We start from the raw sequence: 16,415 nt of genomic DNA, 5'->3' as shown, positions 1-16,415 counted from the left end.
CACCAGCAACGTCGATGTGTGTTGTTTGAATTTCCAGCATCTGCAGAATTCCTGTTGTTTACTTACTTACTGGTCATTATGCCTCTGGCTCTAGGGCAGCAGTGAAGCCTCCATCTCTAACTGCCCATACCGTCGCACACAGATAGAGAAGGATTGCTGTTTCTGTAACCCTGGGCTGAACCTCCAACCCTGGAGGATTAGTGGATCACTCTTAGTCTGGCCCCTACCCTTTGACCTCTTTGACATGGGTGACACTACCAAGAGTCAAAGCGCAAAGCCCTGACTCTAGCCAACACGCCGTAGCTCTCCAGGTCTCCAAACCCTACAACAAGGCTCTGGACCTCATGGAGGCACCAGGTAATCTCTACGTGTTTAATTGATGTTGTAATGGATAAATATTGTTTAAGAACTCCAGGGAAAACTACCCTATCTTTCATCTAAAACTCCTTTAATATCTATCTGAAAGGACATACCAGGAATTCAGTTTACTATTCCACCCGAAAGGTGCCACCCTGATAATGCGGACAGCTTGAACTTCTGCTATTGAGTCACAGAGAGGTACAGCACAACAACAGACCCTTCAGCCCACTGAGTCCATACTGGCCATTGATCACCCATTTACAGTAATTCCATTTTTCATTCTCCCACATTCTCATTCATGCCTACCCCCCCCCCCACACAGAAGCCATCACTAGGGGCATTTACATGTGGCCAATTAACCTCCTGACCTGCAGGTCTTTGAGACGTGGGAGGAAACCCACATGGTCACAGAAAGAGAACGTGCGAGCTCCGCACAGATAGTATCAGAGATCAGGGCTAAACTGGGGTCACTGGTTATATAAGCTGTGCCTGTTCGCTCTCTATAATTTCTCTTCACGTCCATGGTGGGACTTTAACCCACTGCTGTTTGAGAGGGAGGCAAGAAAGTTGCAGCTGGCCCAATTCAAGTCATTGAACGATGAATCAGTGGAAATGTTGTGTTGGATCCTGATGTTTTTGCGATCCAAAGTTTCTTTGGAAGTTGAGAATGAGGCATCAACACTTCCTAATTTTGATAGATTTATGAAGTGTTACAAGAACAAAGAGGATGATGGGAGAAAATCATGAAGAAAGTGAGAGAGAGAGAAAGAGAAGGAGAGAGAGAGAGAACAAAGGAAGAGACTGGGGAAAGGGAAGACCTGGAAAGAATGGAGGGGGAAAAGGAAAAGAGAAAACTTCCAAAATAGTGCAGTCTTCTTAAAGAATGCCACTAATAACAGAAAGTTCCATTGAAATGCCAACAGATTGCAGTTAACCAATCAAATCGGCAGATTGAAGCACTGTGATACCTGCCACTGAAACAAAGAAATTTTCAGAAAAATAGAGGTATCAGTAACCACTATAAAACTCACTGAACAATGCTTGTCTACATGTGATTATATAAAAATACAAACAATCATAGGAAAGTTAAACTACAAGACAAATAACAATTCTACAGTTCAATCCAACAGCTGAAAGACTCTTCAGATCTCCCTATGCAGTGAAATAATTCTTCGCCTTTTGAAATGACTAACAGAAGCCAGAAATCCACGAAAGCGTAGTGGTTAGTGCAATGTTATTACAGCAGCGGGGGGAGCGGGGTTGGAGATCAGAGTTCAATTCTGGCGTCCTCTGTAAGGAGTCTCTGTACGTTGTGCGTGTGGAATGTGTGGGCTCTCCCCTGCTGCTCCAGACTCCTTCCACAGTCCAAAGACTTACCAGGTCAGTTTATTGGTCATTGTAAATCATCCTGAGGTTCATAGGGTTAAATCGTTGTTGTCGGGGATTGCTGGGGCATCTTTGCTCAAAGGGTTGGAAGGGCTTACTCTGCACTGTATCTCTAAATGAATTAAATAGAATAAAAATTTGCAAGTCACTTCCCTTTGCAAAGTGTCCCAAGGTGTTCCACAGGGGTAAACAATACTCGATTGAAGCACAGGGCATACAGAGTCAACTCAGTCAAACCAGTAGTACTGAAGGACCATCAGGAGGTGTGAGGAAGGAATTCCACGACCACAGGTTGTATCATTTGACGATGCTTCAGCCAACATTGCAGTGATGCGAATCAAGAAATGCAAATAATCTTAACACTGGGCCCACGGAGACCTCAGAAGAGTGAGATGTGGCTGTGAGGCATTTGGAAAGAAGGAAGCATTCCTTTCTGGATCTCAACCAGAAACCAACATAGTGAGCTAAGAAATGGTGAGGGGGTGTGTCTGTTGGCTGGTAACACACTGTTACAACTTGCACAAAGTTCCAGCCACACAGTCACTGAATTTTCAGATTGATGATTGGCTGTCCATTGTATACAATAGGACAATAGGGTCTTTTAAGAGCCTCTTAGATATTACATGGAGCTCAGCAAAATAGAGGACTATGTGCTAGGGAAATTACAGGCAGTTTCTAGAGTAGGTTACATGATCGGCACTATATTGTGGGCCGAAAGGCCTGTAATGTGCTGTCGATTTCTATGTTCTAGGTATCTGGTGATGACAGTTTGAAACCCGCACAAGAAAATTTTAAAAATCTAGAAGCCACTGCACCAGGAAAGTTCCATTCCCCCGACCTTGGAAATCTGGGTCCAGTTGTACGAATAGTCGTCTCAGCTCAGGTCCTTGTTGGTTGCAATGGATGACCGTGACTCCTTCTGTGCCTTGCCATGCCCTTTGTCCTCCACAAAGCGTTGCAGAACCTTCTTCCTGGCTGCCGGGTCTCACTGTTGATCTCATTGGCCGGAGCTGACTTTGCATGCTAGGACAGGCATGTCCCTGTCTCCCTGGGGTCTGAGGCCCGCCGGCTGTCCACACCCGCTGGCTGCCCACATGCTGAAGTGGCGTAGCAAGGTGTGGCTGATGCCGCATGCAAACAGCTACTTGGAGCCGCAGGTGAGAGCTGAGTGTCCAGTGGGGACCAAAGGTAAGTGAGCTGCCCCAGAATGCACACAGCAAGCCCCTTCCCTGGACACCCAAACAATCCAAGTTTGCAGATTAATTACTCGGCCAACCACCTCATAGCTTAGTGGCCCCAATTCCTAACTGAGCGATGTGTTGATTAACAGCCACTCAATCACATTTGCCCAAGAGATAAGCTATTGAAAGTAAAAATAGAAATGGTGCAAATGTTCAGGAGGTCAAGCAGTATCTGTGGAGAGAGAAGTATAACTAACGCCAAGTTCCTGGCTCTGAGTGATCCGGAATTTCGACGATTTCAATCTGAAACTCCGCTTTTTGTGCCACAGCGACTCCTGAGCAACCCCAGCATTTCCTGTTCCTATTGAAGCACCTGCAGGGTTCTGCTTTTGTGCTAATGAACGATGAAAAGAGAGTGAACATTTCAGCACTGGAAGTTGGAAATACAAGTGGAAAGCCTTAGGGACACTGCACAGGCCAGGCTGCAAAGCTCAGCTCGAAGATCTTCCACCAGAACACTTCAGATTCCGGGGAAGTGTTAAGATCCTTGTGACACTGAGCCATGCTCTTAAAGTGCTGTCCTCCTAACAAGGGGCTTTTAGGAATCAAATCTAATGATGATGGAGGATCTACATTGTATTTCCGTCAGGAACATGTGTAACTAGGAGGGGATTACACGTAAGGAATTTGAGCAACATTTCACCACACTACTCCCCAAGAGGGCTCCGCCACGCAATAGGATCATGGCTACAAAAATTCTGCAGACGCTGCTGGACTCCATAGACGCTGCCTGACCTGCCGAGGTCCTCCAGCGTTTTGTTTGTGTAACAAGAGGATCACATCTGATTTTTTCCCTAATTTTCCAATACCAATCCAAACCCTATTGCTGTCCATTCGAAGCATACTCAGTGACACACACGAAGTGCTGGTGAAACTCAGCAAATCCGGCAGGATTGATGGAGAGGAATTAACAGTCGAAGTTTTGGGCCAAGACCCTTCATAAGAAATGTTGTCTGTTTATTCATTTTCATAGATGCTATCCGACTTGCTGAGTTCCTCCGGCATTCTGTGTGTGCTGCTCAAGATTTTCAGCATCTGCAGGATCTCTTAAGTTGTAGTCGGTGACTGAGCTTCCACAGCACTTTTGAGGAGAGAACTCCAAAGGTTGACTACTCACTGGCTGAAGAAATTTATTCTCATCCCAGTCCTAAACATCCAGCTCTATATCTAGAGCCTGTGAGCCCTCGGTCTAGACATCCAGACCAGGGAAAACCATGCCTCTATTGACATATTCAAGCCCCATAAGAATCCAGTATAGTTCAATGAGATCACTTCTTGCTCTTCCAAAATCTTAGTAGGCTCAATGTGCTCACAATCTCGCCCCATAGAACAAAACTCCCAACCCAAGAATCAAATTTTATTGCCCTTCACCAATCAGACTATAAGACATAGGAGCAGAATTAGGCCATTCAGCCCATAGGGTCTGCTCTGCTATTCCATCATGGCTGATCCTGGATCCCACTCCACCCCAAACACTTGCCCTCGCATCATAATCTTTGATGCGCTGACCGATCAGGAAATTATCTTTTTTCGCTTTAAATATACCCACGGTCTTGTCTATTGCAAGTATTTCATTGCATAGGTCGGGATCTATAGAGTAACTGAGCACAGAAAGAGCTTTTTAACTACCCTACTTATCCTATTGCTGTACACCAGGGGTTCCCAACCTGGGGTTCATGGACCCCTCGGTTAATGGTAGGGCTCCATGGCATAAAAAAGGTTGGGAACCCCCAACCTACACTAATCCAATTTATCAGTAGGTTCATAGCCTTCTATGCCTTGGATGAAGCCCCGACAGGGCCGATATAATTGGAGAAAGACATCTTTATTTTTCGTCTCAAATCCTCTAGTATCAAAGGCCAAAGTACCGTCTACCTACCCAACTGCTTGTTCAGCCTATGCATGAACATTCAGCAATTTGTGTACAAGGAAATTCTGACCACTGTTGTCCTCAGTCTCTCACCGTTCAAGATACACTCTCGTTTTCCACATTTTCTCATCAAGGCAGATGACCTGCCCATTTTCCACGCTATATTTCATCTGCCATCTCCTCCGTTTTTCAACCAATGTGCCCTCTACCTCAGCAATCACTTCCTCTAAGACCCCCATATTCACTTTTTCAGATCTTGACTGTCTATAGCATTATTTATTGACTTTGTAATTTTTATCTAGCAATAACGATTACTATAAGTTAATTCCGCCCTTTTGACCTCAGATCTCCGAATAAAAATGAGGTTTTTTTTAGCGTGTTTCCAAATCTCTGTCATTTTTCTTACTTCCCATTATTAAATCTCAAGTTTCATCCTCCAGGGACCAATACTTCTGTCAGTTCCTCTTTTCTATGTATATTTTTTCTATGAGATCTAACTGTCTACATTTATACTTCTTCTCAGCTTGCTTTCATATTCTGTCTTATCCCTCTTTATTTTTTAACTAATCTTGTATAGATTTCCAATACTCTGGCCTTCCACTGATCTGAAGTGAATTTAAATGCCTGGCTCCCGTGATGGAACCTGTTTTTACTTCACTAGGTCATTAATCCAGGCTTTTGCAGTGCCTGATCAATCCTGCAACTATACGTCTCCCTGTGTGATACAGAAGTTACATATCTCCTTCGTGTCCTTAGGGGTAAATATTGTCAGCAGTTTGTCCTGGGCCCGCCATGTGACTACAATGGCCAAGAAAGCACACCAACACCTCTACTTCCTCAGATGGCTAAGGAATTCCAGCATATCCTCATTAATGCTTACCAATTTTTGCAGATGCGATCCTTCCTGGAATAATCACCGCTTTGTATGGCAACTGCTCTGCCCAAGACCGCTAAAAGTTGCGGAGAATTGTGAACACAACCCAATCCATCACACAAAACAGCCTCCCCTCCAGTGACCACACCTACACTTCCCACCGACAGCTAGCATAATCAGGGACCCCTCCCATTCTGGTCATTCCCCTCTTCCCCTCTTCCATAGGGCAGAATACACAAAATCTTGAGAACATGTACTAACAGGCTCAAGGACGGCTTCTATAACACCGTTGTCAGACTTTGTAGCAGATATCCTATTGATAAAGATGAAGCCTACCCCATCGTGGCCCTTGCACTCTATTTGTCTCCCTGCACTGCATTTTCTCAGTAAGCAGAACACTATAGTCTGCATTGAGCTTTCCCTTTGTACTAACATGATGTACTTCTGTTTTGGAATGAGCTGTCTGGATGGCATACACTCAGCGGGTTTCACTGTATCTCAGTATTTTAGCCAGAGAATGGTGATTTTGTGGAATGTGTTACCACAGGCAGCTGTGGAGGCCTAGTCGTTGGGTGTACTTTAGGCATCAGCTTGCACAAACTAGACAATGCACAATGCAAAGCACAAAAGGTAACTTGATAGAGGAGTATAAGATGAGAGACATCGATATGGTGGACTTCCTCCTCTTCTTGTGTCCTTAAGTCCAGTGGAGAATAGGCCATTAATGACCTCCCATCTCCATCGTGCAAGGTCGATGGCATGGTTGAAGTTCGTCAACGTTTCCGTAATCTATTGCACGGGGGATTGGCCTCTGCAGCTTCCTGTTGGCCGGCCTTACCTGATTCCACCTCTCACGACGGGGACATAGGGTTGGACTTTGGGAGGCAGATTTAGTGGACAGCCGTAGAATTTTTTCCCAGGGCAGAAATTGTGAATGCAAGGGGGCATCATTTTATTGATTGAGGAAGTTGTAGGAAGGAATGTCAATGGAACGTTTTTTACACAGAGAGTAGTAGAAGAGGCAGATACATTTAAGGGACCCTTAGATAAGAAAATGGATGAAAGAAAAAAAGAGAGTTATGAGCTATGTAGGAGGGAAGGACGATCATGAAGTGAGTTTATATAGGTCAGTACAACACTGTAGACCAAAAGCTCCATAGTGTGCTGTATTTTTCTATATTCTATATCCCTTTAAACTTTTTCTATCCATGTACCAGTCCAATTGTCTTCACCAAGCCCGACAGCTTTTTCGGCAGCTCACTCCACATAACCATTATCATTTGAGTGAGAAGCTTGCCCCTCTGCTCCCTTTTAAATATTTCTGCTTTCACCTTAAGTGTATGCCCTCAGCCCTGGGCAAAAAATTGTGGCCATCTACCAACACGAGAAACTCTGCTGATGCTGGAAGTCCAAGGCAACACACACGAAACGCTGGAGGAACTCAGCAGGTCAGGCAGCATTTATGGAAGTGAATAAACAGTTGACTTTTCGAGCCGAGGCCCTTCTTCAGGACTGGAAAGGAAGGGCAAAGACGCTGGGATAAAAAGGTGGAGAGAGGGGAAGCAGGGTAGCTAGAAGGTGATAGGTGAAGCCAAGCGGGTGGGAAAGGTCAAGGGCTGGAGAGGAAGGAATCTGATAAGGGAGGAGGGTGGACCACAAGAGAAAGGGAAGGGGAAGGTGATAGCAGGTGAGAAAAGGTAAAAGGCCAAAGTGGGGAATAGAAGAAGAGGGGGGTGGGAGGGAAATCCTCATGATTTTATAATATTCTGCAAGGTCACCCCTCAGCCTCTTATGGTCTGTGAAGAAAAATCCCAGAATGTCCAGTCTCTCCCTATAACTCGATCCCTCCGGTCTAGGTAATATCCTTAGCAATCTTTTCTCACCTTTTCCCATCCTTATTTACAAGTTGGAAGAACAATCTTCAGGATTTTCCCAAACAGAAAGATCTGATGACTGAACAAAACTAATTTGCTTTTGGGAAACAACACTCAATTTCATGCAACAAACCTCTGATGCTGGTGTGGTGGTTCAGTGGGCAACGCCTGGGCAATCGGAAGACTATGCTGGAGGGAGGGGTTAGACTGAGTTATTTATAAAGTGAGTACACCATCATGGGCTGAAGGGACTGTACTACGCTGTGCTGTTCTGCCCAACACAGCAAGCCATAAGATGCACTTCCTCCTAATGTAGCAAAGCCAATTAGAATTGACCAACGTTCTATAACTCTGAAAAACATGACTCTGTGAAACAACAGCAAGCATCCTCTCAAAAGCAATTCAGGTTTTCTGGAGCGATGAGTGTTCACAGCTCACCAGTTACAATGAATTATGTTTGTGTGTTTTGGTGAATTGCGGGCTCCTGTTCCTCCTTGTGAACACTGTTCGAGGTCACTGGGCCATCACTGAATGAGTCTCTTATTTCACATTGAATTACTGACTGCCGAGCCTCCATCAGCACTGCTTGGGTTAGAAAGCAGGTCACGCAGCCGCTGTGGAAAGCACTGATGTCTAAATGCAGGGACATTTCTCAGCTGATTAATAGCTATCCTTCAAATTAACTTTCTCAGAAAGAAATCCTTCATTGCCACTGTCGGTCAACCTTTGCTTATTTTCCCCTCTAATGTCATTTCCACCACACTAGTGGAAAGGAGAATTTAAAAAATTGTTACCCTGCATCCGATACAGCACAAAAAAAAACACAATCAGATAAAGAACACAATTTTCTGGAAAAGAACTTTCTCTGATGGAGAATCATCAGGAAATAGGGAAGTCACTCTGTCCTCGAATTAAAAAAAAGGTTCGTGGTTCTTGTCTTAGAGTTAACTTTCTGATCAGAATCAGATTTAATAGCACTGGCATATGCCATGAAATTACTTGTTTTGTGGCAGCAGTACATTGTAAAACGTAAAAAAAACTCTAAATTACAACGAGAAATATAATATATATTTTTTTAAATCAAATGAAATAGGTAGTGCAACAGAGAGCAGAAATAATGAGGTAGTGCTCATGGGTTGGTTCATTGTCTGTTCAAAAATCTGAAGGCAGAGAGGAGGAAGCTGTTGCTAAGTGCGTGAGCTGACTGTGTCTTCAGGCTCCTGTACGTCTCTGATGGTAGTAATAAGAAAAGGGCATGTCCTGGGTAATGGGTGTCCTTAATGATGTCTTTTTGAGGCATCGCCTTTTGAATATGTCCTCAGCGCTGGTGAAGCTAGTACCCATGGTGGAGCTGGCTTAGATTGTAATCACCTGCAGCTTTTTCTGGCTCTGTGCAGTGGCCCCTCCATACCAGTTCATGATGCAACCAGTTAGAACGCGCCCTTGGTACATCTGTAGAAATTTGCTAGACTATTTGGTGACATACCAAATCTCCTCAAACTCCTAATGAAATATAGTTGCTGGCATGCTCCTTCGTAATTGCATCAATATGCTGAGCCCAGGACCTATCTTCAGAGATGCTCACACCAAGGAACTTGAAATCACAAAAGGGCATTCTCAAATCAGCTGTTCTGTCAGAACTAAAGGGAGAGGTGATCACAAGCCCAAAAAGACAACTGGTTCTCTTTCCATAGATGCTGCTTGACTGGCTGGGCTTTTCCAGCATTTTTTTGTTTAAATGATTCTATGTTTTAGATATTCTATATTTGGTTGTTGCCTCGCTGCTATTGGAGGAATTAACTGAGAGGAAAATTGGTCACTGCATTTCCTGCACTATCATAATGGATGCACTTCAAAAGCACTTTCATTTTGGCTGTGAATACCCTGAGGACCTGTAACGTGCAAAAGAAATGCAGGTCAGTGAGGAAATGAGGAGGGGGCATTGTGCACATCAATGGCTGGATAATGAGGTCAGGCCGAAGTGGGACGGGGGCGGGGGGGGTTGGCCATGCTGTGGATCAAGGTGTAAGGACTGTGGAGACAATCCTATCTACGGCTGTGCCAGAGAAAAGCTAATCACTCTTCTCCTCCAGAACAGAGCTGACTAGAACATAATGTTGAGGCTTTATAAGGCACTGGTGAGGCCTCACTTCAATAGTTCAATGGTTCCATTTAATATCAGGGCAAGGTATACAATATACAACCTGAAATTCTTGTTCCTCGCAGACATCCACGAAAACAGAAGAGTGCCCCAAAGAATACTACAACTACTACGTTGACTCAGGCCTAGGGGGCCGGCATCTGGCACGATGAGGGACTCTCCACTTCTCCCCCTCCCTCATCAGTGTGTTCAGTTCATCTACATTAGCCGCGCCACTGTCTTCTAGGAGCGTGTTGACCATAGTCTTGGGAGGGAGCCCAAGGTTCATCCTCCCATGCTTGGGCTCCCATACGATGACTAGGCTGGCAGGTAGCTTGGGGTGGTGTGGACAGTGCAAGGCTAGTTGCAGTATTCTAGCCTCGATTTTAGTGGTGAGCATCGGTAGGTCATCATAGAGCTCGACAAAGAATAAGTGACAGTAAAAATATTAAAACCTCAAAGCCCCCCTACTCCCCCCATGCACAAGAGCAACAAAGCAACAACCCTCCCCCTCCCCCTTACTTCAGCAAAAAAAACATCAGCACCCTACCTCACCAAGCAAGCAATAGCAAAGCCCCCAAGAAAGGCCATGATCTGCAGTACAACAAAAACTAATCGTTTCACCTGACAATTCAACATACCACAGACTCTCTCTCTCACCAGTAAAGAGGTGTCCCCTTTCACAACGAGACGGGATCATACAGGTGTCCCCCGCTTTGCGAACGTTCGCTTTACGAAACCTCACTGTTACGAAAGACCTACATTAGTACCATTTTCGCTAACAGAAGGTGTTTTCACTGTTACGAAGAAAGGCAGTGCGCGAAAAAAAGCAACGCGCGCCCCAAGCAGCCGCTCCTCCCCCGAATTCAGAACTGCATTCTAGCTGGCATTGCTTAAACACGTGCCTGTGAGCAGCCGTTAGCAAGATGAGTTCTAAGGTATCAGAAAAGCCTAAAAGAGCTCGTAAGGGTGTTATACTTAGCGTAAAACTAGACACAATTAAGCGTTTCGATCCTGGTGAACGAAGTAAGGACAAAGTGAGTTTGGCTTGTGGAAGTTGACGAAGATGTTGAAGAGGTTTTGGCATCCCATGACCAAGAACTGATAGATGAAGAGCTGATGCAATTGGAAGAGGAAAGGATAACAATCAAAACTGAGTGCAGTAGCGAATGGACCAAAAGTGAAATCGTCCAGGAACTGAACGTGAAGCAACTGCGTGGGATTTTCGCTGCAATGATAAAGTATGACTTTAACTTTGAAATGGTACATTGGTTTAGGGCATATTCGCAGGATGGTTTGAGTGCATACGAAGGACTGTATGATAGAAAAATGCGCGAGGCTAGCAGTCAAGCATACCGTCGTTTCAAGCCTTCCACATCAGCCACAGCAGACGACCAACTTCGACCTTCGACATCGAGGCAGGCAGACATAGAAGAAGATGACCTGCCTCCCTGATGGAAACAGACGACAATGAGATGACACCCCAGTGTCCCACCACCCCAACCCCCAGGCCGCGGACAGATACCGATCCGTGAAGAATGCAGCGGTAGCCGGAACACACCCAGCACATCTTAAAGAAGAAAAGCCGAAATAAACAAACTAATTGATTAGGTGCCACCCAGCACGTAAATGTCGGCCCAGATCAGAGGAGATTGTCACCTCTGATCTGGGCTGACATTTATGTGCCGGGCAGCACCTAATTAATTAGCTTGTTTATTTTGGCTCTTTTCTTAAAGACGTGCTGGGTGCGTTCCAGCTACCGCTGCACCACTGCCATGCTTCATGGTTCAGTATCGGTTGGCGGCCCGGTGGGTGGGGGCCACTGCACCACCCCAACCTCCGACGACTCAGCCTAACACACCATCATCAGTGTGCTCAGCGCTGTTTTCCCAATACTACACTGTACGTACATTATTTCTACTTTATATAGGCTGTGTATTTTTATGTGTTATTTGGTATGATTTGGCAGCTTCATAGCTTAAAGGTTACTGGAGAGAGTGTTTCTGCCGAGAGCGCTTGCATAAGATTTTCGCTACGGTGGACAGTGCGGCAATGATTGTAGAGAAGTATTTCTACTTTATATAGGCTGTGTATTTATCATATCATTCCTGCTTTTACTATATGTTACTGTTATTTTAGGTTTTCTGTGTTATTTGGCATGATTTGGTAGGTTATTTTTGGGTCTGCGAACGCTCATAAATTTTTCCCATATAAATAAATGGTAATTGCTTCTTCACTTTACAACATTCCAGTTTACGAACCGTATCATAGGAACACTCTAGGAAGACTGAGGAGCTGGTGGTAGACCTGAGGAGAGCTAAGGTACCGGTGACCCCTGTTTCTATCCAGGGGGTCAGTGTGGACATGGTGGAGGATTACAAATACCTGGGGATACGAATTGACAATAAACTGGACTGGTCAAAGAACACTGAGGCTGTCTACAAGAAGGGTCAGAGCTGTCTCTATTTCCTGAGGAGACTGAGGTCCTTTAACATCTGCCGGACGATGCTGAAGATGTTCTATGAGTCTGTGGTGGCCAGTGCGATCATGTTTGCTGTTGTGTGCTGGGGCAGCAGGCTGAGGGTAGCAGACACCATCAGAATCAACAAACTCATTCGTAAGGCCAGTGATGTTGTGGGGATGGAACTGGACTCTCTCACGTTGGTGTCTGAAAAGAGGATGCTGTCTAAGTTGCATGCCATCTTGGTCAATGTCTCCCATCCACTACATAATATACTGGGTGGGCACAGGAGTACATTCAGCCAGAGACTCATTCCACCGAGATGCAGCACAGAGCGTCATAGGAAGTCATTCCTGCCTGTGGCCATCAAACTTTACAACTCCTCCCTTGGAGGGTCAGACACCCTGAGCCAATAGGCTGGTCCTGGACTTATTTCATAATTTACTGACATAATTTACATATTACTATTTAACTATCTATGGTTCTATTACTATTTATTATTTATGGTGCAACTGTAACGAAAACCAGTTTCCCCCGGGATCAGTAAAGTATGACTATGACTATGACTCTACCTTCGGATGGCAGGGGAAACCTGTAACAAAACAACTTGCTGATTTGCAATGATAAAATCTGTCACGTCGCATTTACCCCCAGTTCCCCAGCTTGAGAATCGACAACCAACTCTCCCCCACCAATGAGAACGCACGTCATTCGCCAAGTATGGAGCCGCCGTCAGCCAATCCGGTGTTCCCGATGTTCCACTTTCTCCCGCAACACTTTAGCCAGTGGCACCAGCTTAGAATCCGCTCATCCCCAGGGATGCAGAACCTCAGAACCCCGAAGGTGCGCTCGTGTACTAGGCCACATCCTTGGGATTTCAAACAGTGGCCGGTCGTGAGCCCCCAGGAGCGGGCCCCACCACCACAAAGAACCAAAGTCTGAGTGTAACTCCTGGTCAGGGTTTCTGACAGAACTCCATCCACTCTGAAAAGGAAAAAGAGAGATGTTAAAGGTAGAAATTAAGCTGTTTCCGCAGATGAGCTGGAAAAGCCTTATCTTGGGCCCCTTATCTAAGAAAAGATATGTTGACATTGAAGGAGGTTGAAAGGACGTTTACGAAAATGATTCCAGGATTGGAAGGCTGATATGATGGCTCTGGGCTTGCACTCACTGAAATTCAGAAGAATGACGCGGGAAATCTCATTGAAATGTATTGAGTGTTAAAAAGCCTCAGTGGAGTGGATGTGGAGAGGATGTTTCCTTTGGAGGAAAGTCTAAAACCAGAGGTCACAGCCTCAGAATAGAGGGACGTCCATTTAGAGCGGAGATGAGCTAGAGAGTGGTGAATCTGAACTTTGTTGCTAATTTTCAGGCCAAGTCATAGGGTATATTTAAGGAAGAGGTTGATAGATTTTGATTAGTCAGGGCACGAAGGATATGGGGAGAAAGCAGATTGGGGCTGCTCACAAAAATTGTCCTTCCAGATCCAGACAGATGTTTGCAAAAGCTAAGAAGCCTCATTTCACCCATGTTGACCATTCAGATTCAGGTTAATTTATTATCATACACATGTAACCCTCTCACCGGGCTCATATGCAAACTTGGCTCGACGACTAACTCAACTATCAGCCATGTAACTAAGCGGTGAGGAGGCCACTTTTCATAAACCATATACGCCTAGGGTCAGTATGATCTGCGTTCAACCAAACAGGAACGTTGTGATGTTCTGGTTAAAGAAACCTCAATTTGGGTGAATGCTGTGTAGATCCTGCCCTTACACAATTATTGGTTGGCAAGAAATAACAGATTGTACACTGCAGGAGATTATATTTACCAAATTCAGCTTTATCAAACAGTTAATAGGAGGAAAAAATAGGGTTTGTCATGTGTTTTTGTGATATCATTCTGGAAAAACATTTTTATCATTTCTTAATGCATGCATTACTAAATGACAATAAAAGGGGACTGCGTGTCCTCATAATCATAATCATAAAATAAAAGGGCCCATTACAGTTAAACCAGGCCAATGTGCACACAACCATTGGAGCTCATACTGGAGTATTCAAGGTTGGATTTCTTACTCATACGTGGGACCACATTCTGCGTGAAAACACGCACCACATTTTCGAACTCTCCTTTAAGACCATCTCGAGCAAACTGGTTCACTCTCTCAGGAGTACTGCTCTTCTCCTTTGGAGCCGTTCATCTGCACAAAGCACTTCTTGCAATGCGGAGTCTCCTTCCGACGGCATCTTCCCTTCTGACACGAAAGAGTCTTTTCGGTTGATCAGCGTCAAAAAAGCCAAACTAAGTCCACTGTGACTCAATTTTGTAAAATAAAATAAAACATGAAAATTTGCAGGGGGGTGAGTACACTTTATAGGCGCGGTATATAGATTGATCCCATGACTGTAAATTGGCTGGGCACAAGAGTGTCTGTACAAAAGGTGACTGACAGGAGATGATAAAGTAGTGGCGGTGAGGGGTGTGGAGGGGCGGGCTAGTTGCTGGAGGTGTTGATCAGCCTTCCTGCTTGGAGAAAGGAACAGCTTTTGAGTGTGGTGGTCCTGACGTGGGTGCTACATAGCCTCCCTCCCTAATGTAAGTGGGACAAACAATCCATGAGCAGGGTGGGTGGGATTCTTCATGACGTTACTGGCCCTCTTCCGGCACCTTTCTGTATATGTGTCTCTGGTGGGTAGGCTGGCGCCAGTGATGCGTTGGACAGTTTTGACCACCCGTTGTAGAGCCTTCCTGTCCGTCACAATGCAGCTCGCGTACCACGCAGTGATGTAGTTTGCTCTGATGCTCTCCGCCCAGCGTTCGTAGAATGACGTGAGGATAGATGCACCTCCTCAGAAAGCAGAGGCATTGGTGAGATTTCCTGGTAATAATAAGTACATAGTAATAATAGGTATAAAAATAAATTCAGTGACAACTGCAAGAAGAGCAGAATAGTACAAAGTATATTCACGCAAACTGAGGCAGTGCAAGAGGAAATGGTGAAGTGACAAGAGCAGAGAAGATAGAATTGAGGGTTCAGTAATGTGGCAGTTCCACCAGGAAGGGATCTGAAAGAGAAAGTTTCTCAGGAAACTGATGGCAGCGGGGAAGACACTGTTCCCGAGTCTATTCATCCATGTTCTCAAGCTCCTATATCTTCTCCTAGAAGGCAGAAGACAGGAAAAGGAATGGCCATGGCGGTAGGCTTCCCTGATGATTCTGTTAACCTCCCTGCTGCAAGAAATCAGCACCCAAATCAGATTTGTTATCACTGATGTACGCCATGAGATTTGTTGTTTGGCAGCAGTGTGAAGTCCTTCGCTGCACCGTGAGATGGGCTGGAAGGAGGGAGGTGATAAGCCTGTGATGCGCTGGGCAGTGTTTACTGTTCTCTGCAGGTTCCAACAGTTCAGATCAGAGTAGTTGCCATGCCAGGCTGAGGTGCCAACAATCAGGAAGCTCTCTTTCTTTTCAAATCTTTTTATTGTTATATTATACAAAAGAAATAACATGAGTACATTGAAGTAACAACACTTACAATGTCTCAAAAAAAACATTATCTTAAAGATTGAAAAAATTTTGTGATAACAAAAAAAACCTACTAAGCAGAAAAAGTGAGAAAAAAAAAGAACCCATTAGGTGTACAACCCCGGAGCCATGCGTCATACAAAAAGCTTCTAAAAATAAACATCATACGGCCAGCAAGAGAAGAAAATATACTAAAAAAATTTACAATTAGATCGTGGAAAAAATCTATCAATTAGCTCAAATGATAATAACGAGCAGATGAGCCCCATCTTTTCTCAAAATCAAATAAAAGTTCAAAGGTTTCACTTCTAATTTTCTCCAGACTAACAGGATGCTTTCTAAAGATAAGGATTTTTTTAAAAAGTAAGCTTCATTTCTCACATGTACATCAAAACATCAAAACAAAGAGTGAAATGAGTCATTTGCGTCAAATCAGACCAGTGAGGATTGTGTTAGAGGCAACCCAGAGGTTTTGACATACTACTGACATCAACAGAGCATACCCACAACTCACTAACCCCAAGCCTTATGTCTTTAGAGTGTGGGAGGAAACTGGAGCACTCAGAAGAAATCCATGAGGTCATGAGGATAAAACACCAACTCGTTATAGACAGCAGCAGGAATCGAACCCCAGTATTACAGCCGGCGTTGTAAAGCAACTGTACTGACTGCTGTGTC

The sequence above is a fragment of the Mobula birostris genome, chromosome 8 (assembly GCF_030028105.1).
Source record: "Mobula birostris isolate sMobBir1 chromosome 8, sMobBir1.hap1, whole genome shotgun sequence".
Lineage (NCBI taxonomy): Eukaryota > Metazoa > Chordata > Chondrichthyes > Myliobatiformes > Myliobatidae > Mobula > Mobula birostris.
Note: the sequence above shows the minus strand (reverse complement) of the source record.